Source organism: Bicyclus anynana, chromosome 25 (assembly GCF_947172395.1).
Source record: "Bicyclus anynana chromosome 25, ilBicAnyn1.1, whole genome shotgun sequence".
NCBI lineage: Eukaryota > Metazoa > Arthropoda > Insecta > Lepidoptera > Nymphalidae > Bicyclus > Bicyclus anynana.
The window spans coordinates 10,293,371-10,320,753 of record NC_069107.1 but is presented as its reverse complement, the minus strand read 5'-3'; the positions used below and the strand labels follow the sequence as shown (position 1 = coordinate 10,320,753).

At 35.4% G+C, this 27,383-nt stretch overlaps 1 protein-coding gene across 3 annotated transcripts in view; it reads right to left on the bottom strand.

Moving 5' to 3' along the window:
* The window catches only part of LOC112047010 (facilitated trehalose transporter Tret1-2 homolog), a 64,075-nt gene that overhangs the window by 14,275 nt on the left and 22,417 nt on the right, over positions 1-27,383 (bottom strand). Inside the window, exon 1 of one of the 3 annotated variants that reach the window (XM_024083904.2) lies at positions 14,160-14,369. The exons of the other annotated variants lie outside the window; for them this stretch is intronic. The gene's annotated coding sequence lies outside the window, so the exon portion shown is untranslated. Of the gene's footprint in view, positions 1-14,159; positions 14,370-27,383 lie in introns of those variants that run through there. 3 annotated transcript variants of the gene reach the window in all.

Sequence of the window (27,383 nt, the reverse complement as noted above, 5' to 3'; positions counted from 1 at the left end):
AAAAATGCCGGTTTGTGTAGTCGAATGGCATAAAAAACGGCCAAAATCTTGTAGTTTTGTAAAAGATGTAGTAACGTTTCATTTGTAAGTATTTCTACCTTAATTTTATCTTTGTAATAAAAACAATTTCTAAAAAGAATCGATTCTTTTGACTTTTGATTTCTAAAAATAATCGAATATTCTATGTGTAGTATGTTTTCTGTGGTGTAGGTATATTCTGTAGATAGTCTAAGCGATGTGTTTGTTAGCTGTGTAAAAATTACGCGTGTGTGTATTGCAAGTCAAATTCATAGTTGTGTGTAGTGTATGGACACAGAATATGTTTAATGGTGTTAAACATTTTCGATGTGTGAGTTTACCTCGTCCCCCTCAAAAAACGACACACTTTTTGTTGGTGAATTTGGGTGCGAAACAGGTCCATAGTCTAAATAGTCAAAGCCAGTAGCGGAACATTTAACCACGGAACCAATGACGCAATTTCGAAAGATATTAAGTATATAAATAACAAATAAACTCACGATGTAGTAAGTGGCCCGCAGTCAAGAGATCGTACTGCAGCGCTGATCAGCCTGGCACTAAATAAAGTGTTTCGCAAACTATTACTGAAGCAGCCTTTGAAACTGTTCTTCACCTTTTACTTTTTGTCATCGCTTCGGATGTTTATAATGCCTCGTTGATTAATTCAGTTACGCATCGCTTGGTGCCAGAAAATAGGTTACAGTTTAGTACTTGTTGGTCCAATGGTCAGACTATGTGGATTGTGAGGTTTTGGGTTCTAGTCATCATCATTATTAACTACCTCAGACCAATTACCTGCCTCGCTAGACGTTACTTTTCAGTCAAAATATATGATCATCGATCTTATGCAATTATACAAAGTGTCTCTATAGTATCGATTTTTCATAGTTGTAAGCGGTTTCGTCGGTTAAAGAGCTCCGTTAAAATATACTTTTGTGTAGTAAAACTTGTTGTTTAGTAAAAGATATTTAGTAAAAGATATAGATATATATATCTTTTACTAAATATGTTATACTAATATACTTTTAAAAAAATCATCAAGTTTACTTAGTGATTAAGGATTACTTTGATGATTTTTGATTTTATATTGTTGTCTCGTGTAGTGTTGTCGTTTTAGTGCTGTTTATGATAACTTATTATAAAAATGCTGTAGTCACACCAAGAAGGTGCAATCGTACTTATTACGCTTTATGTATGTTATTTAATGTTGATAATATGATTGTAACTGTGATCCAAATAAAAAAATACCGAATAAAAAATGACCGATAAGTTTGTTCGTGAATTTGGGTGCTATACAGGTCCTTCTTTAATTGGTCTGAGTTAAAAATCCATATTCGGTTCACTGAGCACACAGAACATAAAACACTTATTGCTGCGTTCTTTTATCCATAGTTGAGCCTGAGCACTATTTTCCTCTTAAAATGCATTAGGTTAGGCCAATAGTCCACCATTCTGGCCCAATGCGGATTGGCAGACTTCACACGCGCTGAGAATTAAGAAAATTCTCATGCAGGGTTCCTTCACAATATTTTTCCTTAACCGTTAGAGACATGTGATGTGATAATTAATTTCTTATAATTCACGTAACTGAAAAGTTTGAAGTGCATTCCGCGATCCGGATTCAAACCTATGCCCTCCGAAGCGAAGGCAGAATCGCAGTGCCTTGGCTGGCTCATTTTCTCTACAAAGGATCAGTCTGTCTGTCCAATACGGAAATGTAGTCATAATATTCTTACCACCATCCGTGGTCATTATTTGTATTCTATTTTAATATTGATTATAATGATCTTTATTATAAACTGCTTAGATTCTTGTTAACTCTTGTAATTAGATTTTGCTTTTGGCACGGGTAATAACTTGAAGTTTCGAAAGTGCTCGTAAACTAAAACTAAATTTATATATTGTAATAAACTAATATGAATTGAAATTAATGGTTACAGAAAGCTTTCTTAATAGCACATAAATAATTTAAGTTCAAAGCTGTCATGTTGTGTGCAAGGTATTTAAATGTCCCACATTGAGATGCAAATCAGTTACCAAGTTCAATCTCTACATCCCGTCGACCTTTGATTGGTTTTAGATAAAAGATAATCTAAGATATAGATAACTGTCACAGTTACAAAAAATGTAACACTAATACAACATAGACAGCAATATCGTTTTTTTATTTCAGAGATTATTGTTAGCGCTAATCTTTGATCGTTAAATGTAAGATATGTAATATATTTTTACAAGGATTTAACATATAATCAGATATTTAGCAGCATCTTTTAATGGCCCATGACCAGTGGCACGCAAAGTTTTTAACTAGGTATGCAATTTATGTACAAATTATACAATAGAGAAAATCCCTCCTCCAATACAGGTACATAATGAATCCTCATGGTATGCATTGCATTTATGCATCTATGAAGTGCACGCCACTGCTACGACCAGGTTAGGCCTCTTTACTAGTATATATATGTTAAAACAAAACTAATTTCCAAATGATGGGTTTAGTATTTTACTGTTGATTTCTTAATGGAAAGGAAAATCAGTATTTTTAAGTCTGGCACAGGACTCGTACCCAGGTTCCCGTGATGCTACATAGTCTAACCACTAAACCACCGAGGTATAGAATACGCTAACTACTCGTATGCGTATAGTGAGTTAGTTTTCCCGACTGCCACAACACTTGGTGCCAATTTTCAATATCGTGCAGCACGAGTTTTCCGGCTTTAACGTGCCTATTGTAATTGTTTACTGTAAGGTTACATATTTATTGACTTAGTAACATTCAATACTAGATAATATAAGCTAAAATTGTTAGACACTCTGTTTCTATTAAAATTAATAAAAATTCAAACGAGGCGATGACAAATCAAAAAACAATTTTTCAAAATTTTCGTCTATTTGAATAATTATCACGTAACCTTTTTCTAAAGAAAAAGTATTAGTCAAGGTCTGGCTGGTGGGAGGCTTCGGCCGTGGCTAGTTACTACTCTACCGACAAAGACGTACTGCCAAGCGATTTAGCGACACGATGAAAATCCACACCTTTCGGTTACTACACGATAAGTAATCGAAAGGGGTGTGGATTTTCATCCTCCTCCTAACAAGTTAGCCCGCTTCCATCTTAAATTGCATCGTCACTTACCATCAGGTGAGATTGTAGTCAAGGGCTAACTTGTAAAGAATAACTTGTAAAAGAATAAAAAAAAAGTAGATACCTATCTATTTAGGCAATTCAATAAAATAATAAAATCAAAATTGTGCTTTTACAACAAATCTACACACAAAAATTCTCACGAGCGATAAAAACCTACAAATTTTGAAAAATATAATGTGAGATTCGAGGACGGAGAAACCAAATCTTGTGAAATCTCACTAGTGTTGTCAAAAAATCATGGAAAATCTCATGTGAATTAATACCGAAAAATGTATGGATGGTAAAACATTTTTTTAGCATTGCTTTGTTTTTTTTATATAACTAAATTACTATTAAGTTAGTTTAGTCATCATCATCATTATCAACCCTTAATCGGCTTGCTGCTGAGCTCGAGTCTCCTCTCAGAAATTAGCTTATTTTACAGTGAATACAATAGTTACAAACAATACAATAGGTGATAGAATCTTAGTTCTTTAGAAATTGAGTCCAGCTTCTTATAAATGAAGCTATTGAGGTAAAAACACTAGGTCTAAGTACACTTTTTTGCACTGAATCGTTAAATTTGCATTTAAATGAGCAAGCGGCGCCGCGTGCATGATCTAGTGCAGTTCGTGGATGCTGAGCGATCTCCTTGAAATAATTAACTAAGTACTAGTGTTCTAGTTAAACGATACAGCTCATTGTTCGCTACACAAGCTATTGAAATGTTTACTTTATTCATGTTTTACTAAATCTGCTATTAAATATACATCTACACTGAAGAGGAAAAACTTTTGTATTTTTGTAAATAATGAATAAACTCAAAACTATTAGACCGTTTTGAAAAATTCTTTCACCTACAGAAAGCTACATTATCAGGGAGTAACATAGGCATTTTATTCCCGTATGTCCACGGGAATGGGAACTAATCTCTGCTAGTCTAATATAATTAACTTAGCAACTGTTATATTGCAATGCTACGGTGGTTCAATGGTTAGATAGCATGACATCTGCTAGGGAGGTATTTCGTCCGAGTCCTGGTCGGGTTATGAAATATAGAGATTAACTTCTTCGAAGAAAGCAGCATGGTGGGTCAAAGCGCTAACTCTCCTCACTATCAAGTGTTGGCCACGACCGGAAGTGACGGCTCAATGTGCTCTCTAAAGAACGGGGGAGCTTCCACCACCACTACTGGTTCTACTGAAATATACAAGAACTAAGAAAAACTTGATATTTCATACAGAAATCGAACCCAAGCCTCCGAAATCCGCTGCCATTTATGCTAACCCAACCAATAAGGCAGTTATTAATAAATAATAATGGTCAATAATAAACGCAATGACAGAATAAAATGACTAAGTAATGGATTCCATTAAAAAACTAATGACAAAAATTCTGAAAAGCCAGGAAGCTTTTACAAAGCGTTCTATTTATTACTGCTTTATCATACCGCAGCAGTTTATTTAACCTTTATATTAGTAAGTGGGTAATTAACTTTTTCTGTGAGCAAATCTGCAGGTCATGATTAAAGTTTCAGGAATTGTCACATTATTATTTGGTGTTCAAGTGAAAATTAAATTTGCAGTTATATTTAAAGGCGGTAGTCAATTTCGGGGATATTCCAGTTTGTGTTTGTAGTCGTGTTTCTGTATTTACTGTGAAGTCTCACAGTGCTTGTAAACGCATAGCATTTAAACAAATGAACTTCTAGAAGACGTTGACGTTGATTAATTGATACATCAATCGGACGTCCTACGGTTTTTTACCTGCGTAGTTCCCGTTCCCGTCGAAATGGGGGATAACAAATGTTCCATGACGCTCACAAATAACGTGGGTTTCTAGTGGTGAACGAATTTTCTAAATCGGTTCAATAGATCCAGAGATTACCCCCTACAACACCACAAACTTTACCTCTTTATAATTGGTTAATTGGTTTCAATTATCATATATTCGGCTCACTGCTAAACTCGAGTCTCCTCTCAGAATGAGAGGGGTTAGGCCAATAGTCCACCACGCTGGCCCAATTGGATAGGCAGACTTCACACAGACAAAGAATTAAGAAACCCAATGCGGATTGGCAGATTTTACACACGCAGAGAATTAAGAAAATTCTTAGGTATGCAGGTTCCCTTATGATGTTTTTTCTTCGCCGTTTGAGACACGTGATATTTAATTTCTTAAATTATAAATCTTTAAAAAAAAATCAAAATGAATTTTAATTTTATTAGTTTAGATTTAGTACAGTCTAGATTTAGACAGTATTTTTAAGTAGACTTTGCGGGGCCCGTACTCTAAAACTATTGGTTTGACAAAAAAAAGGTTATCTTTTACATAAATTTGATTTGGAAATTTTCTCTGTTTTAATTTATTATATTTATTAGATGTAAGCCTTACCTTAGACAAATGTATACGAGCCAAAATAAAAAACTAAGTGTATCTATTATATTATTATTTATGTACTTTGTAATTATTTCTTAATTTATATGTGAAAACTTCGCTGGCTTAATGTCAACAACTAAATATGTTTAATTTTAAGTAATATGTAAAGCTGTTTGTTTTCCTTTAATAAATAAAAAAAACCTATTTTGATTTTTACCTGTTTTTAGACATACAGGCTGGCAAAGTTGAAATTCGCAAAGAGCACATCAAAATCTATAAGATCACTAATTTCCAAACTTCCGGAAAACTTTCCAGGTAAAACTATTGATTGGACTAATTAGTGGGTTAGTTAAACCATGATAATTATGAAGCACGTTTGTAAGTAACATGTTGTATGAAACGTGTTGTGTGTAATGGTGCCCTATAACGTCCCAAGTCCTAACAGAAGACAATCGAAGGACCATGAACTATAAACATTAACGATCAACACGCGATCTGGAAAAAAACCTGAGAATATTGTCTATTGTTACAGACGCAGATTGTTCTGCTTTATTAACGCGCATGATAGCGTTCATTTGTTATGATAGTTTGCTAATTATACTTTCTATATTCATTTCACAAAATAAAAAATAAATGAGTCTTTACAAGCAGTGTGGCGAAGCTGGTGAAACCCCATAAAAAACAACTCTTTGACATCCGCTTAAACAAATTTTTTTCATAATTTGTATTTCAAAATTTAACACTAACAACATTTACGTAAGTTAATATAATAATCTATAAAAAACCAATAAAAAATACTCATTATTTCTTTAGTTTTTGTTAATAGTTTTTAAACATTAAACGCCATTTTTCTTTCGTATTCGTTTTTGATTTTTGTATTTGGAACGGCTACGACACCGTCGTGTTTCGTACGCTCTATCTGTTTAATCTGTGATTTATTTTTATCAATTAATGGCCCACTACAGGGCCAGGCCTCTCTTATATGAGAGGAGATATGGAGCTGAGACCCACCATGCTGCTTCATTATCAGGGTGGATCATCTGCTTGACCAGTCCATTACCTACTATAACCCTTATCGATGCAAACAAAATTACGGGCGTCTAATAGTAAACTAACAAACCGGACAAGTGCGAGTCGGATTCGCCCAAGAAGGGTTTCGTACGTATAGGTTCAATATTAATAGTTCAAGAATAAGCTTTTCCCGAATTTCTGATTTGTTAAGATTGTACTACAAATACAAATACTACAAATGTATACATTTGTGATTGTTTATCATACTTGCAGTCTCCAACGATATTGCCAAATTTCATAGTTATTATGTTTTCTGTGGTTATAGCACAGAATACATACTTTTGTAAGTCCAAAGTTTGATTCCCTAGAGAGTGTCGAAGTAGATATTTGTTTTTTGCTGAATAAACGGCAGAACGATATCAGTTGACGAATAATCATAGTTCTGACTCTACGAGAATTACCATATTATTGAGTTTTGATTCCCTTGAAAGTGTCGATGTATACGTTTTTTACTGAATCTTTAAAATGACGTATCTTTTTAGGTAAACTTGAAAGTTTAATTTTTTTCACAACTTTATAAGACCTGGACAGGAGTATAAACCTAATTAAATAGTCTTGACAGATCTTGACAGATGTAGAACTATAAAGCGATCTTATAAGGGTTTCGTTTTTCCTTTTAAGGTACGGAATCCTAAAAAGATAGACAGTTACTATGAATGAGAGTCAACGTTGGCAAGATGACGGAAGGTTACGTCGACATCGTCATGTCGGTAGGTATGTACCTACGTGGAATACCTAACGGTTGCCAACAGACAGATCAGTTAGCTGCCCCGCCTCCTACGACAATATCTTCCTAGTAGTTGTTTGGCTCAGAGAATGTTCATGTATTAGGTATTATGATTTTCCATACAATAGATGACGGATATTGGCGTTCTAAATGGTTCTACGCCAAGGTGCATCATTATAGATATGTATATTCTATTCTATACATCAGGAAGACTTAACAACATCAATCATCATCAACCTAATTGACATGCTTCGAATCCTATGGCTGGAAACTTCGCGACGTCTTTGCGTCCAAAATTCCTCAGTGCAGTCTGGCAATACGCATTGCCAGACATACGGACCTGAGACATGGTCGCTGACTATGGGTCTCACTAACTAGCTCACTCATCGTTTCACTCCCGTTTAAGAAGGCTCAGAGTCAGAGGCAGATAGTGCTATGCTCGGAGTATCTCTGCGTGATCTAATCAAGAGAGAGTCGCAGTACTAAAGTCACAGACTCACAGATAGCTCAAGCATATAGGCATATAGTTCGAAGAGCCGATGGACGTTGGTGTTTTAAGGTGCTGGTATGGCGATATCGTACTGGAAAACGTGGGGTTAGTCGATGTCCCACTATAGGTTATTACCGACATTAAACCATGTCCTCATCAATAATCAATCGTCAGGCTTCTCTCCTATATCATTTGGAGTGTTAGCTCTATTTAATTGGTTTTAACAACAGAGAATTAAATATTTCTATTTCTGTGGTTCGATAACACCACACTGGGGGTTGGCAACATTAGGGGGAGAATGTACACACTAATCTCTATCAAAGGTAATGACCCCTTAAAATACATACTCTCCAAAGCACGAAAAACATTAGCGTCTTCCCAACTTCCGACTGAGAATTTTTACTGGAAATTTCTTGGATGTAAGTGTGATGTGACGGGTAGCAAGACCAATGGTTGTACCATTATTTTGTGGTAGAGGAAACTCCTCGAGCAGGTCCCAGGACTTGTGACCTTGAGAGTAGGTTTAAGGAATCCCTTCCGACTAGCCAACACTCACCTTCCCTGCCCGAGATATTCTCCATGCCTACGCTAAACAATTTATGATAAACAATAATCATCAATATTTACAGCACAAACATTATTGCACAAAATCACTAACGCGACTGGCAGCGTGACGGCGTCTACGCTGCATAACAAACAACTGAGCTCAAATCATCAAATTCCCTCTTATTTATACCAAAACTGATACCTCCCTTTACAATAACCTAAATAGTTAATATTAATAATTAAAATAAATGAATTTTGCCTGCCTTGACTTGATGAGAGACACGCTCTGTATTTCTTAATTAACTACTTGATGATTTAAAAATAAGTAATACAGGTAGAACTAAGGGCGTAAGTTATAGCTTGTTAGAACTATCAACAATCAAGGACTGTATCATGTTACAGAAATATAGAATTACTTTAATATAATCTATAATAAGTTTGTCTTCCATCCGTAAATAAATGTTATTATTGTTTTTGCACACACACACCTGCAGTGGAGCAGCATGGCGGGTCCTAACTCCACGTTCCCTTTTCTATAAAGGTGGGTATCTTGGACATGTATAGTAGGCCATTTAAATGTTAAATAAATTAAAGATACTAACTTAAAAGTTCTATGTAGTTGTTTTATTGTCAAAGTACCTATACCTATAGACTTTTCACATAAAAAGATTGAGAGAAAAGTGTTTTCTCTTTTCCAATTTTAAGTAATTAGGTATGACCGCATGACTGAAATTCTAATTTTCTCAAGTTGTTAAAAAACAATTGAATTATAAAACTTTGTGACGCCCCGCGGTTCCACACGCGTAGTTATATCGATATTTCCAAATAACGTGTCTATATATTGGGTAAAAAAATATTTCAAAATCGGATTAGTAGATCCAGAGATAACCTACAACCCCACAAACACACACACTTTATGTAATATTCGTATTTTATTCATAAAAATCACATAATACCCTAGGTTATATAATAACTATAGACTTTTTCAAATTGTTACGGGAAAGAATTCACTGGCAACTAAAAATAAAAGACCGTTTTGAACGAGCAAATTCCCGAGATAAAATGTTGACCCTAGGTAACCCAGGGTTCTATTTCCACCTCACTATTACGCGTAATGTTGCATCTGCCTATTTTTAAACGCAATACCTTCGAGACAGGCTAAAAATAAATAAGCAGAACCCGCCTAGCGAGTCGGTTGCTATGGCGACTGCTTCGCTATACCAACTAGTTTCTGGTCGTTGTCTGTATGCATTTTCGTAATCATCTCATCATCATTATTATGGGCATGTTTTAACGGCCCGCTAGAGCCAGACCTCCTTACAGGAGAATGGATACGTAGCTTAGACCCACCAATTAATCAACAGCTCAACGGTAAAGAGGTCTCATCACCGAGGGTGGTGGTTTAAACCCCGTTGGACTATTGTCGTACAAACTCCTAATACGACTAGTTGGAGGGGAATGAGAATATTGGTCATATTTAAAATACATGGCAAATACTCATTAAAAATAATGATTCGATGCGGGTTGAGAATGATACGAGCCATGCGATGTATATCGATTACTCGAAGACGCCTGGACAGGTATACTCCCCATGTGGTCCCATAGTCATCATATCAGGTTCTGATGATGGGATCCTGGAGAAAACGACGGAAAATTTTAAAAATTATATGGGTGACTAATGTGTTCGTTTTTTTCATTAAGTGTTTTAAAGCACTACAATTTCATGATGGCTTGGAATCGATCTGATGATGGAGCCAAAATACAGACGAGGGAACTCCTCAACGATTTACAGCAGTTACCTTGTGTTTGGACTTGATTAATTTGTAATGATGAGATCTTTCTACCTAGATGGTTTGTGACTGCAATTAGGGACTTTTTGTAACAAAACTGTGAAAATATAAAACTGTTTTTCACGGTTCATGAGTGGGTTGGATTCTTAGTAATAATGTGCAATATTACCCTTTGGGTATAGAATTCTGACAACTATAAGGGATAGTTTTCGCACTTCAAATAAGATAAGAAATCTGCTTATTTCGTCAAAGAATGTGTAAATTCAATTATTGGCGCCTGTAATTATAAAATTCCATTGTTTTCTACAAAGTAATGGCATTACAAATATTTTTAGTTCGCGTGCCAAGTCTATTTGGCGCGTCTCGTATTGACGAGAAGAATAAAAGCATTTTATATATCGTGAACTTGACTGTTAGCAATGAATGAAAGTTTTCATAGACAAACTACCTGGTGGAAACCGCCTACGTTTATTTTTATGGAAATGAGTTTTTGTTTCTGACTAATAAAAACTACTGTAGTCTACTGTTTACTCATATAAGCATATTTTCAATAAAATCAAATAGTAATTTTCAGGGGACATAGTTGTTGTCTGACGTACCAAAGTCTTATTAAGGAAAACGACTTACAACTAAAGTATGGTTCGCTAAGTTCATAATTTTGTTCGACAGACATGCTAAACGTTTGACCGGTCAACATTTTCTCGGGGGAAAAATTTTATTAAACGCAAGCTTATAGAAAAATCTTATTAGAGTGTTAAATATTATATTTAAACGATAACTAAGCTTGATATTGAATAGGTCTATAATACTATTGTGTATTTAGTTCTACATTTTGTAAAATAGTGAGAAGCTAAAAAATAAACCGGCCTGAGTTTGTTGTGGGTTCTTCTCGGACCAATGCGTCTTCGGAACCCTCGTAACTTTAATTTTAAGTTTCCAACCAAATATTATTATAGTATGCGCATTATCATCTGAGTCGTCCGGTCATAAAAGTCAAAAAAGATAGGAATGTGCAGCGCGCCTACCTGCGCACCCTAATTATCGATAAACGGCTACCTGCGCACGTGCTAATGATGAGTCAATAATGATTTGGACGATTCTGATTGGTCGGTTTCTAATGTAATTGCATTGCGTATTTTTTTTGCTATAAATGTGTTTACTGCAATTAAATAAATACATTCATGTGTTACTCGTTGCGCACTATGGATACTAATATATAATAAATTTGGCAGAAGACGAAGATTCTGATGATGAAGACTCAGATGAAGATTAATTTTATTTAGTTAATAATTATATAATATGAAATATGTATTATATTAAATCAAATATTGTTAATTTTTTTAATTTTGTGAACAAGATACGATAATAAACTTTACTTATCGATAATATGTCTTTCATTGTTACACCCTTCACTAGACGGCTCCATAAGACCCATAAGTGCAAGCGAGATAGATATAGAGAAATGATTTATGGCCCTAAGACTCAGTTGTTAATGCTATTAGTATATATTATATTATTACCACTATCTAATATTTCTCCTTACCTGACGTTTTCGGAAGTGGTTTTTAATTAATTCTAATTGAAATAAATGAATTTTGACTGACTTTAAATTCTCAGTTCCAAGAACTACATCCCGTATATGTCGTATCCCGGTTTTTTTTTGACAACAATATTTCCTTTAGTGTACGAAGGGCCTACGTGGCGCAGTAGTATATGCGGTGGATTTACAAGTGGGAGGTCCTGGGTTCGGTCCCCGGCTGGGCTGGGTGTGGATTGTCATCCTTCTCCTATCAGGTGAGATTGTAGTCAAGGGCTAACTTGTAAAGAAAAAAAAAACGACAATAGTACAAAACTCATAAATAATAGCAAAGGTGAAAACTTTAACATTGCTTTGACAAATGCACCTTGTCAAATATGCGACGACCCTAAGGCTGCAATGTCACTTAACAAATGAGTCTGCGATGGCCAGACCTTCAACATTTTTTTTAAACAAAAGTTTTTTTTTATCAAGTTAAATCAAGTTAGCCCTTGATTACAATCTCACCTGATGGTAAGTGATGATGCAATCTAAGATGGAAGTGGGCTAACTTGTTAGGAGGAGAATGAAAATCCACACCCCTTTCGGTTTTTACACGACATCGAACCGGAACGTGAAATCGCTTGGCGTTACGTCTTTGTCGGTAGGATGGTCGGCCGAAGCCTCCCACCAGCCAGGCCTGGACCAATTAGGAAAAGCTCAATCCGGGGATTGAAGCCAGGCACTCCGTCTTGTAAATCCACCGCGCATACCACTGCGCCACGAAGGCCGAAAGTTTTTCAGCCCACGCTCCTGGTAAATACGGTAGGCAACTGTGGAGTTTAGCCCAGGGTGGCTTTGGGATGTCGCATTTTAATAATGTGATGGAACATATGGTCCCGCTTTGGCCAGGAGGCAGACAGCCCGTCTGTCTCGCTGTTCCTACTAAGGTAAAACCATACCGTTTTTACAAACAGATCAAAATTATTTTTTCCGCGATTTATTTAGAACTAGCTGACGCCGCGCGGTTTCACCGGTTCGGTGGACGAAAAAAATAAAAAGTCACGTTACGTAAGCATGTCTACCGTTCTACGACCAGACGTTCACTATGCGTATTTTTTATATTTTATGGCATGGCATATGAGGGATTAAATCCACAGACACCAGTCGCATAGCTTCATAATAACCCTTCGAAAACAGCTGCAGAAGATCAAACTTTAAGTTTTTTATCTTTAGGTTAGGCTTAAGGTTTAAGGTTCTTGAGGTTAGCTAAGCATATAGAGACTCGGACATGATTTCTGATATCCTGTCGAAAAAAAAATCACGTTTTATACTTGGTCAATTGTTGAGGAATCGCCGTGATAGCCCAGTGGATATGATCTCTGCCCCCGATTCCCGAGGGTGTGGTTTTGAATCCGGTCCGGGGCACCTCCAACTTTTTAGTTGTGTGCATTTTATAACCCGAACCACACCCGAATATGGGTTGATAATGATGAATGATGATTGTTGAGGATGCGGTTGCGACCTGCTACCGTCTAAAGGTACCACGATCCTAACTCTATAGGTAATTAGCGACTCCTATATAGGAGCACGAATGGACAAAATTTTAGCTTTTATTAAATGAGGGAGATGTGGCTCATACAGGTTTTTAGCCAATTAGCATAAGGTGTGATGGCTAAGTATAAATTACTTAAACTGCGGTTAAGCGGTAATTTGTCAACAAATGAATGAATAATTTTTAAATGAAAAATACTAAAATTGATAACGCTCAATAAATGAATTAATGTCTAACAATAAATTTATTATACAGTTAAGATGATAAATACTATAAAATGTACAATAAATATAAGTTGTAATAGAAATTAGCGTGTGTGTTTATTTATACTACCTATATCTACATTGAAACAACTAAACAATAAAAAATATTGTTATTCTAAGGCATAAGTTTGTTTCTTTTCTACATTTTCATACATTAAATAGGTATGAAAATCAATCATCTGAAAACTCAACACGTTGGGGTGGATTTATAAAAATATGAGGGTACTTCACATTCAACAAAAAATGATCTTGCGATGACAGAAAATCTTTAATACCTACGAGCAAAGTATACTACGATTAATAGTAGCTTAATCATTAACCCATTTACAATAAAATATTTATGTCGACACACATCCTTAAAAGGTAAATAATTATAAATTAACTTATGAAGGTGATTATGTTTTAGTTAAGTAATATTAACTCGTACCTAGTCACGTTAAGTTATATTCATTATTTACATTTTTGCGTGTTTTCTTTATTCTGTAATTTAAATTTTTTAAGTTTTCTTTATTCTGTAATTTAATTCTGTAATTTCAATGATTTTATTAAAAAAAAATTGAGTTTTTGAATTACGTCCAACCATTTTTGAATCCGTAAAAAAAACCCAAGTATTCGTACTGGGTATACTAGGTTAATTACTATTACAATTAAAAATATTAATTACAATTAAACCTTACCTTATTTTCAATAAATTAGTGATCACCAAAAAAAAATTCAGAACAACACTATCGCGTCACAGCACTAGCCAGTACAACAATTTACAACAATAACAACAATTTATTTTAATACATGCGTACGATAAATAGATGTTGGTATTGCAGGCGTACGTATGGAAGTACGATACTTCGATAACTAAACGTACGATACGACAACTCTGGACGCGCGCACGCAGTGCAGGCGTAGTTGCTAGGGACGTACCATTTATCGATATTTAAACGTATCGATATTGGTTTAGCCTTAGCGCCCGTATGTGTATAACGTTATACAGGATGTATTGGTAATGTTACATTGAAAAATGATTTATTTAAATTATATATAATATATAAATAATAAATAAATAAATATACTTAAACAATACACCTCACTATCTAGCCCCAAAGTAAGCATACAGAGTAGCTTGTGTTATGGGTGCTAAGATAGTTGATATTATAATATTAATATACAATTATATACTACATATAAATACTTATATAATGTATAAATACACACAGACACTGGAAAACACCCATGCTCATCACACAAATATTTTTCAGTTGTTTCCAATAAAAAATTAATAAGCCCCTTCAATTTAAATACTGGCGGTAGTTTTTTCATAAAACCCCATAGAAATTAGGAGTGCATTGTATTTTGAAAATATAACCGACTATGTGGACTATTACAACGATAGTAATAGTCTGCCCTTAATGATCTAAAGTCTAAGTTAAGATCTAGACCAAACTTAAGCTTAAGTTTTATCACGTTTCTCTCTAAAGTCTGTACTTTGTAGTAAACAATTATTAGTTATTTATGACGGCCATTACAAATTTATGACACTTTTACCTATAACATAATACGTTGTCGTATTAGTAATAAATCTAATTATTTTTTAATTACTTCTTTACTTTAGAGCATGCATCCACAAAATGAAATACTTAGAATCAAGATTAATTATATTAAAATTACCAAGCATTAATAAAAATATTACTTTCTTTAGATATCAAAATTCAGTATATTCTCTCAGTATAACCACGATTTTTATTTATTTATTATTTATTTTGTATTTCATAATATATAACGTTTTTATAAATTTATTATTTATAATTTTTTTTTATTATTAATTAAATAATAATATTCTCTATGAGAACACAATCTCATAGAAGCCTAAAATATTAACATAAATATGCAGACAAAGCCTTCGCGAAATAAAGTCGTGCTTTTGTTATTACGAAATCTCCAAGACGAAGAAAACATTAATAACAGGGATTGACTCAATAAACACGCATTTGTTACTAAAATGGAGAGAATGGGAAGAAGATATAGGAACACCCTGTTTAGCTTGATGTATTTATGAGCACCATAATTTCTCTAGCCAAGGCATACTATTTTTAGCAACATATCAGCATAATTAAATATACCAACAATAATCTATATTTAAACACATGTATTTGTATAACTTTAATATGTCATTTACATTGTTTTTTAGGAAATTTTGTTGTTTTTTAATCCATAGTTAAATAGTTAACGGTATTTGTGCATTGAGTAATTAGAAACCAGTTGAACAACTTAAGTAAAGATTAGGTTAATGCACTTTGACGGTCAAGTATAGCCATGCATCAGAGATATTTAAACTAATAGCGGTCACAGATAGGACAACAATATTCAGAATTTAGTTACTCGTATGACACAAGTTAGTGTTTTACACAAATGTCAATTTGTTAAACCGACCTCCTGCGTTGTGGCCATAAAGGTAGTAATTTGGCGGAACATATCAGTCAAAGGAAGGCAACGCATTAAAAAACGACGAAATGGCTGCTAATGACCATAAGTGGCCGTTGTCTCTGAGCGTCAAGTGATCTGTATGCCTACCATAGCCGTAGTCACCAAGACTATTTGCAATGTTTTTAATTTAATTATTGGAATGCTTGAAGCATTAAAAAAACGATGTTTGATTACTTGCACAACTAATTCAGGTAAGGGGTTCACTTGAGTTTAGATTTTATTAAATGTTGACTTTGCTGGTAGGTTTAAGTTGCATTTTTTTGGAAATAATTTTTGGAAATTTAAATTTTAAGAGGCAGTATGGGACTCTATTTTTTTGTAACAGGTGAATATATGAAGGTTTCTTTACCATTTAGCGTACATATATAAAAAATAGATTTTGAATTAAAACAAATATTTACTATAAAACTTCATGCGTACTCACCTACTAAATTACTTACTAGGTAAGTTACTACGACTTGTAGTTTTAAAAAAATTCACTATTTAGCCTCTCTAATATCTTCATAAATTTCCTTACTAAGACGCAATCGGCGGAAGAGCAGTCCCTTAGTTTTTCTCAATTTTTTTACCAAGAACCGAGATTCTGAGTCTATTGTGTCAAAACAGATGTCGATATTGTGAAGAATAGATTGAATAGAAAAAAGCGTCAACTAACAATAGACCGTGAAATTGGCTTAAAAGGTTTGCGGAAAAAAATTAAAAATCCAATTATGTCGGTGTCTAAAAAATAGCATTGAAAGGGAATTTCAGACCTTAACGGATTTCGGTACAATGCGTGTGTCTGTAGAACTTAACAGATAAAAAAATATTAGGTATCACTATCACCTTGAATAGCTACAATTTTTCTTTACTTTGACGTTTTTTTCGCATAGACCTAAAATTAAAAAAAAAGTTTTATTTTTAATTTTCGGGCAGAATGGTTCAAAATTAGAAATAGGACTAGAGTCTGGCTAATGAAAGTAGCAACTGAAATCGCCCGCCAAATTTAAAAAACCATTAAAAAAAATTAAAAAAACATACTTTTTCAAAATTTGTTTAATTTTTTTTGTTTGTGAATACATTACTACCTATAAATAAGTATTAAACTCAGTTATTCAAATATTTGTACTATAGTAATTTTCAGATTTTTTTTTTAATTTGGCAGGCGATTTCAGTCTACTTTCATAAGCCAAACTTTAAAACGTTTGTTTACTAAGTAGAAATAGTCATGAAGTTCGATAAATATAGTAGTAATTGAATCTAGAAATTCTTAATTCAATAAATTCCGTATAACTTTCAAGTATTGAGATAAAGTTTTTTTTTAATGGATGAAATCTTAAGTCAATTTTAATGGCCTGTTTTAGGGCCCTAGATATCTTGCCCTATACTATATATCTTTAGTCTGCCTATAGTGTAATTGCTAGCTTAGACCCACCACGTCGGTCTAGAGTGGGTTGGCAGGCTTAGTTACTGTATGTGTATGATCACGACCACAATCAGGGATGGGATTCCGCTATTTTACACTCTTCGACGAACATTTCGCCTTTAATACGTTTTATTCGAATTTAAATTTTATGTTTATTACCATCAGCTATTATGCATCCACTGCTGGTTATAGGCCTTTTTTAAGCGTCGCCCGCGCGCTTTTTAACCGACTTCAAAAAGGAGGAGGTTCTTTGTGTTTATGGTAATGTCACAGCGCTGTTAACTTTACAGAATGCAGGAGCAGACAACGACACAATATTTAATATCATGGGGGCTGATGTTACAAAATAATGGCCGACTGCTTGACATGCTCTTTGAACACCTGATATTATATCGAAAGAAAAGACCCAATATTTCATAGAACCCAGGAATCGAACCTAGAACTTCATGATATTCTTAAGCTTCATAAGCCACATAGACTAACCATTGGGCAAAGAGGCAGTTGAATAAGTTTTATCAATAAGTAACTAATTAAACAACCACCAACCGAGATGTTTACAAACGTAAAGGTGTATCCACACTAGGCGTCGTTATTAGTATACTGATGATTTCAAGGGTTAAATAGTAAATAATATGTATGTTTTTTTATTATTTACAAGTTACCCCTTGACTGAAATCTCACCTCTCACATTCACGATGGTAAGTGATGGTTCAAGAAGATGGAAGTGGGCTAACTTGGAGGAGGATGACAATCCACACCCCTTTCGGTTTCTACACGACATCGTACCGGAACGCTAAATAGCTTGGCAGTACGTCTTTGTCGGTAGGGTGGTAATTAGCCACGGCCTCTCGCCAACCAGACCTGACCAATTAAGAAAACTTCAATCGGCCCAGCCGGGAATCGAAACCAGGACCTCCGTCTTATAAATCCACCGCGCTTATCGCTGCGCCACGGAGGCCGTCAAAAATGTATGTATATCATAATGTTCTTTTACATTTTATGTAAATATTTTTATGGTTCCATAAGTCAAAAAAAATTAGGCTCTTTAAGGATCGCTTTGTGATCCATCTGTCAACAGGACCCTTTATTTGATAAAGAGTTTATATTCATACTCTTCCCCTTTCCCTTACAACGAAGTCAACGAAGTATAGACCAACAAGGATCGACTTCAAAACATCTTGGGTTCAAATCCTGTCCTTAGAACATTAGTTGATTTTTTATAATATTCTACGAAATAAATATTAAAATTAAGCTTAACCTTAATGCAACATAAACGACAGTTGGTTTTATTGTGCACTGGTTATAATCATTAATTATACAATATTATACAAAAGAGCTTTGAAAGCCCAGTGGATAAAACCTCTGCCTCCGATTCTGGAGGGTGTGGGTTCGAATCCGGCCTGGGGCGTGAACATCTAACTTTTCAGTTGTGTGCATTTTAAGAAATTAAATATCACGTGTCTCAAACAGTGAAGGAAAACATCGTGAGAAAACCTGCAAACCAGAGAATTTTCTTAATTCTCTGGTTTGCAGGTTTTCTTATAATTTAAATCTGAAATCGATTTAAATCTGGAAATTATGAATTTTTTATTTTTTTAACCAAATATTTAGCTTACAGGATCGATCGTGATAATGATAAAATTATTTCGTACTAGCGGACGCCCGCGACTCCGTCCGCCCTTAGACCTCTTTAATCCAGCCCTTACAGTAGTATCGCTGTAAAGATGGAGTTACTTCTCCCGTTTTCCCAACATTTCCCTTCACTGCTCTGCTCCTATTAATCGTATTGTGAAAAGTATACTATAACCTGCCCAGGAGTATGAAGAATAATTGTGCCAAGTTTCGTTAAAATCCGTCGAGTAGGAGGCTTTGGTCGTGGCTAGTTACCACCATACCGGCAAAGAGGTACCTACGGCCAAGCGATTTAGCGTTCCGGTACAATGCCATGGAGAAACCCAAAAAGGGTGTGGATTTTTACTCTAACAAGTTAATCCGCTTCCATCTAAGATTGCATCATCACTTACCATTAGGTGAGATTGTAGTCAAGGGCTGACTTGTAAAGAATAAAAAAAGAGGGAATATGGAGCTTAGACCCACCACGCTCGTCGCAGCAATCGTTGATGTAAAATTAAAATTTTCCTAAAGTAGGTACCCATAATATCTTAAGCTACTGCTAGTGTGAAAACTCCCAAATTATTACAATATTTTGATTTAAGTTTACGCAATATTTGCACATGGCTTACAGATAAGTACATAACTGAAGTGAATATAAATTTTCTCATTATCATTGTTTACTGAAGAGGGAAAATCATAAGGCTGTGGCTACAATGGAGAGTTTCCTAATAAAAACCTCAAAAAACAAAATTGAAGTACATAATCCCGATACAATTTCTTTTAAAAAGTTATTAGGGTAGTTGATTCATTTGATGAGTAGTACATGGAATAAGGATCTGAAATATATCGATATTAATTAATTAAAGTTAAAGATTTCTTTTATAACTTAATTTAAAAATAAAAACTTAATTTGTGAATTTTCCAAACGTTAAAAACGCTGTCGTCCATTTTGTAACGTTACAATGTCACAATGTTACTTGATGTATTAAAGTAACGTCAAACTAAAATCTAAATTTCTTTTCCAATTCCAATCTACTTTTTAAAGCCTTAAGTCATATATAGACTAAAGACTTTCAAAATGCACGGTGTAAAAACCGCGGGCGTCGCTAGTAAACAACGAGGAAAAGTTTGTTAGTGTTATACTATAATGTGCACTTGTCTCAGTATTCACTACTTTCAGTAAGCAATGTTGTAGCGCGAACAAGAAATGGTGTTATATCTAGCAGCGCCATCTAGATTCTGCGCGGGAAACTATGCTGAGTTCTATTCCATTCCAAGAAATGACCAACACACAACGTCGGAGTCTTTCTCGACATTGAGAAGGCCTTCGATCGAGTGCGGCACACCGGTCTCCTGGAAAAACTCCTGGCCAACAACACCAGCGATGGTATGGATAGTAGGAACGTACCTGGAGAGTCGGACCTTCAACGTCTCCGTAGAATCACAGCCACGCTCGGTACGTGCAGGAGTACCGCAAGGCAACTGCTTATCACCGTGTTTGTACACCCTTTACACCAATGACATCCCTACCCTCGCCGACCTCTTACTCTACTGTTGTCGCTGTTCGCTGTACGTACTTTGCGTCATCCATTCACCAAATCTCCGCCATCAACAAAATGCAACGTCTGCTACACTTATTACCCGAATGGTTAGACACGTGGAGAATGGCAGTCAATGTGGGGAAGACGGTCGCCATAGCATTCAACATTCGGAGGCAGAGGTCGCAGAGGTCCACCAGACTTGACACCACCCCAGCGCAGGATAGCGAGTAATTGCAGTCCGCGCAGGGCACATTGACTGACATCCACTACTACCCTTAGGTCGAAAGGCCTCAGCCCCGAAAGTGGCTGGAAGAACATGACCGTGGGAACAAGATCCCGCGCACCTTACCCGGGCAAGGAGGCATAATAGTTAAAAATAACATTAATATTATAGTTATTTTTAACTATTATATTAATTAGTATTACTTTATTTATGTTTTTAACACATACCTCATACATACACTGTATGAAATTCCTGTAAAAAAGTAGTAAAGCTATTTGAAAATCGTTAAGCACTTGTAAAAGTTATAATAATATTATTATCTGTTAAAGTCCCATCAAAGTCACGGGCAGTATGTTGTGTAACATATCTTTCTAGATAAACCTATATCGTGGACCTTGTAGCAGCAGCCTAAGACATTGACAACTTTTCAAGAGCAAAAAACTGTAGTATTGCTGTTATTTGTTATTACATTAGCGTATCTGCTATCAGTGACAGGTCTATCTACATCCACAGCTGACACTGAGTGAGGAGATACGATGTGCTATCTAAGACACTCGTCACAAACACTAGATTCAAAGTGCGTTTACAGCGCGCGTTTAACCCCCAAGTTTTAAACATTCATACCAGGACATGGTCCAACATAAGTTTCACGTGAGTTTCAGAACGCCAAAAACTCTGATAAAATGTGTAATAATTTAATACTTGGACATTGCTAACGAGATTTCCGCCATGTGGAATGTTGAGTCAACCATATTATTGTTTTAATAGTCGTTTCAGTCAATGGTCTTAGAAAGCTTTGACCAACACTGAAAGAAGCTTTCGCTTGACTGTTGGATCAGGAGTCGGATACAGAACCAGCAATCCCATATTTCGAGGAGGTTCCTCACTCTGGGGCCCTAATCACCGGTTGCTTAGGCTTTCAAAATCTAAACGGGCTGGACTTTTTATATATTTATAGTGTATAAAATGTCAGCCAAAGTATATTAGACTTTTGTTATTGTTGTATCGTATTTTGTATTTTATAGACATTATTGGTTAATAAATGAAAAGATAAAATTATTAAAATAATGCACGTCAACTATGCCTCCATGCGTGACAAGAATTCACGCAAAACACGCAGCGTTTAATTCCGTGTGCGTAGACTCTTACGTTTCATGAACACGTAATTATAGATGTTCAGGGAACATCTGCTGCGTATAAAAAGGCTACGAACGTATTGATCTTGATTGCGTACTATTTATTGCTACAATACACGATTGCGTAGTGTCCAAGTATTGTCGCTTCATTGACTATATTCGTCAGTATTCATGATAGTAGATTGATCTTTAACAACTTATTTTAACAGCCCACTACAACAGGTCCCCGTCATTGAAGAATTGACCCACCACGCTTCATCAATGTGGGTTGTTGAGCTTAGGGTGATCAGATGACCTTGATAACGATCGGGATCGATTGATCAAGGTGTTCTGTTAGGCACAGGGTCACACTCTCAAATGTCCAACTTCAGTCTGAGAATTTTACTGTAAAGTTCTCGGAATAAAGAAAATCTTAGTAATTCATAGACCGAATCAGGATTCGAGTGAGAACGCTATGAATGAATGAAAGCTATCATAATATATTTATGTCAATGATAATGACCGAGTGACCTCTTCGTAATATGAACTCAAATCGTTCCAATTTTCAATTGAAGTCATCCAGTAGTTGCTTTTTTTAACTTTTTTAAATCAATCGTTTTTAATATCCATCCAAATTAAATACCTAATTGAAAATTAAGTGATTGCCGTAGAGACGTAGAGAAATGAGAAACTTCTCAGGTTTCCTCATGATGTATTTATTTTCCTTCACAGTTTGAGACATGTGATATTTAATTTCTTAAATGTACATAAGTAACTGAAGGATACGAATCTACGGACTCCGAATCTAAGGCTATCATTATCACGTCTTTTTTTGGAGTCGCTTATAACTAGGTTACGCCCGCAACTTCGTCTTTTTTAATCTGTGGTTTATACCGGGAAAAAGTAGCCTATGTTTTGCTCCAAGGTTCACTATATACCAAATTTCATTCAAATCGTTTCAGTGGTTTGCCCGTGAAAAGGTAACAGACAGACATACTTGCTTTCGCATTTTTAACATTATGTATAGATGTATCGACATCACATCGGCGTCCATCACTAGATCCAAACATAACGCAATGTGTCGTCATGTCGCGTGGCATTCCCTGACCCCTCGTGTAGCGTACGCACTGTGACACTGATGTGTGACGTCACAACACTACGCTTTTGGCATCGTGACCCATATTATTGACATGTTATTGTTTATGACCTCTTTGGTCCAGTGGTGTAGCCGTAGACGGAGTATCTCTGTCTACGGGTTCAGTTATGGGTACGAGTCGAGAAGTCCAAAATCAGGATACGTAAATAATTTACCTACATAAAAATTTTGTTTTTAATTATATATTTACAATATGAGCCAAAACGCCTGTCGACCATGTTTGTATTTCGTGCTGCTTCATGACGTCCCTATAACAAATCCCTTGCAAACGGTGTGTTTGACAATATATTAGTTAACAATTAGTTTGACGTTTGGTACATCAAGTAACATTGTGACGTCACAAAATGGACGACAGCGTTTTTGTCGTTTGGAAAATTTGAAAAAAATACATGATTTTTACATTAGGTTTTTTATGAAATCCTTAACTTTTATTTGGTACGGATGACTTCAGAGTTCAGTGTGCTCATCATAGATGATACATTATATATTGAGATAGATACGCAACTCTCATTTCGGTTAAGAAAAGTTATGTACCTTGATCACTAGATGGCGCATTCTAATTAGATTTATTGGCTACCCATAGATGGCGTTCTCTCTACGAGTACAATCTATATTTTAGTTGTATGACTATTGCTGTTTGTTTTCCTTAATTCTTATATAAGAATTATTAATGAAAAAAATTTAACATAAACATAATATTTACAAAATCACCTATTTCACTATATAATACTAATGTACCCAAATATTTAAAATAGCCAAATTTTATAAATATATAGAAGTAAGGAAAACAAATTGCAATAATCCTTTAAATATTCAAGGATTTTTAATCAAAGAAAGAAAAGAAGATTCTTATTATTCAACGATTTATTTTTTCTTTTGTGATTATGAAAATATCTTAATGCACTTCAGCAGCCTGATAACATTAGTGCACCAACTATGAATATTGACGTTTATGATTATAAATAACCACTGATCACCTTTAAGAATTCGTAAAATTGCTGGCGACATTTTCGCCACGCCGTTTCGCGACACACCGGGCCGCCTTCTGAGCATAATTCCGATGGTGGTCGAGCATGTTCCATGGTTAATTATTCACTATGCACACCAAATCCACAAGTAATACCCATTATAAACACTTATTTGTACCGATTACATCTTATTTTAATATTTTTCGTTCACCACTGTCACCATGTTTTAAATTAAACTCTGATCCCGATTGTGTGCTGACTTTTTATTGACATAACATAAACATCACTATAGTAACAACAGAAAAAATTCAAAGACAGCTAAACTGTCATATTTTAAAACTCAAATAATGTGCTTCATGCGTGCCATCTATATTGTGCCTGAGAAAACTTCGCTTAAGTTTTTGTACCGTGAGCGCTGGAAGACAGCACTTCATACAAAATATTTTACGTAAGCGAACTGTGCGGAAGTTTCACCCCCATGGTGCTCATGTCGTTCGAGCCGTCAACATCTCTTGTTGTGGAATTGTTTATGGGTCACTTGGGATAGGCAGGGAGAGTGACTTGAGTGAAAAGGGGAGTGTTTGATATCTGTAAAAGGCGCCTTTGACCCTACACACATCGTTCACAAGTGCGTGACTTCACTCAAGGTCATTCTCTGCCATTCTAGGGTCTTATTTTGGTTACAGTTTGATTTGTTAATTAAGTTGTCCTGACAAATGTTATGAATCATAACCTTTTTCCGACATTAGTTTTCTAATTTTTGTAATCACTTTTGAGTCTGCTAAAAAATACCCTTATTCCATGTAATTATACGAAATTAATATTGTTGATACTACTCTATTATGTCTACGATTAGTTCTCACGTCAGCGTCTCCAATGATCTTGCGAGATTACCAATATCTAGTTACAGTTTGCAATAACTAGCCTGTCTGTAACCCGTCGGTTAGTTACAACAATGTTGTTTTGCGTAACATTGTATGCTAATGTTAACTAGAACAACATATTTTACAACTAACTTATTGACGTACCTATTTAATAATTAACTTACTTATCAAATACATCAATGATTAATTCCGCATATATTTCGTTTAGGTTCAGATCTTTTCACGTCGATTTTTCATATATAGCCTCCGGTATGAATAAAATATGGACCGTAAAATTCGATGAACGAATGTCGTTACGTTTTTGTGCGCAACCTATTCTGCGCACCTTTCACTTTTCAGGCGTTAATATTGAGACGTACAAAGTGTATGCTGCGGGACAACATACACTATTTAGACAGTCGATCTGAAATAGTACACTCCATTCGTGCGTCGGAGCTGACACATACTTTTTTAAAGAGATATCACGAGAAATCAGACAGTTTGACAGAAATTAGGTATAAATCTGTAAAACAACAATTTAAAAATATTTGGATCGAGGTAAAGTTTGTGTGTTTGTGAGGTTGTAGGAGGTAATCTCCGGATCTAATCTAATCAATATTCATTTATTTCAAATAGGCTTAATTTACAAGCTCTTTCGAAACGTCAGGTAATGATATTAAACTTAAGATAATAGTGATAATAATTATTCGAAAACTTAAAATTAAAGTTACGAGGGTTCCAAATGCGCCTTGGTCCGAGAAGAGCCCACAACAAACTTAGCCAGGATCTACTGAACAAATTTTACTAATTCTTTTATACTATTTGAAATCAGTGGCGTGCACAGGGTGTTTGACTAGAGTATGCACTATAGGTACAAAGCAGAAAACTCCTATCGCAATATAAGTTCGTAATGAGTTCTTAGGGTAGGCAGAACATTTTTGCATCTATGGTATGCACGCCATTGTTTGAAAGCCACGTTATTTGTTAGATACGGACTATACGCGGATGAATCCACGCGGCGTTTGATGGTGTTTAATAAGAATAAAAAAAAATATAATTATTTATTTCTTTTCGTCATTTCGTCTTCCAAAAACAATCTCATAGCAATCGGTATCTGAGTGACGTCAAACTCTGTTTGTCGTCAGTTTTAAGAACTGACATGTTGACACTATTAAAAATTGTTGAATCTCGAAAATACTGATAAACATGTGTTTTTAGAAACATTGTATTTATTTTACAAAAACAGAAACGTTCAACATATCTATAACATAAAAATGAATCGCATTATGCGTTGGTAAGCGAATAACTCAACAACGCCTGGACCAATTTAGCCAATTCTTTTTTTAAAATGTTCGTCGAAGTTTTACGGATGGTTTTACGGCGAGAAAAATTCGAATAATTGCTGGAAAAACCATAAAAATAGCCCTTTTCTTTTTCCCATACCAATGTTTTCTAACTAAAACGTAGTCAATTTGAGTTTTATTGTAGGGGTAGGGTATGGTAGGGTAGGGTAGGGTAGGGTAGGGGGTAGGGTAGGGGTAGTTGAAAGTTTCACGCAGACGAAGTCGCGGGCGTCCGCTAGTTTATTATAAACTTTAATTTTATATTTTATGCTTTACTTATCGCCATCACAATGACATTACGAAAGTGCTTGTAAATTAAGTCATATTTTTATTAATTTCTCGAGAAAGAATATACAGGGTGCTCGGGAGTATTTCCCATAACTCTAAGGTTATATTCTTTAACAAAAATTACTTTAAAATGTTCAAGGAATAAGTCTTCTAACATTTTCGGAGTAAATAATATTTCTTTTGCAAATAGATCTTAGCTCAACGAGTCGCGAAGCTCAAGTGGCAATGGGCTGTGCACATAGTTGGCAGAGCCGATGGACGTTGGGGTCCCATGGTGCTGGAATGGCGACCCCGCACACAAAGCGCAGTGTTGGTCGACCCCCCACCAGGTGGACTGACGACATCAAGCGAGTCGCAGTTAACCGCTGGATGCAGATGGCTCAGTATCGTGATGTTTGGAAATCCCTACAAAAGGCGTCCTGCAATGGACGTCCATCGGCTGACATGATGATGATGATGATGATGATGAAATAGATCTTAAAACAAAAACATATGTTTTTTTGTAGTTAATAAATTATTAGTTATGCAGTTCGATTCCTATAAGTGGTCTCGCTCTCGTTAATACAGTTTTAGGAAAAACTCCCGAGCATTCTGTATAATAAGGAAAATATACAAATCATGCCCACGTGGAATGATGGCAAGAATACTGGCAAGAAGACAGCCAGGCTGATCTTTTGCGCAAAAAATAAGCCAGCCTTTCTGTCACCAGTCGAGGCAACTGACCGCGGAGAAATAATTCGCAGAAATTTTTAGCACTGCGATTCCATGGCCCAAGGGTCACCACGGAAAAAAGAACAAACATGTAACTCTTGGTTAGATAGGCATAGTTTAGCCAATTATCGGTTTCCGGTTTTTCTGCTGCGACTCCCGGTCTTGAAATAAATTAATTTTGACTTCGATTCTGGGC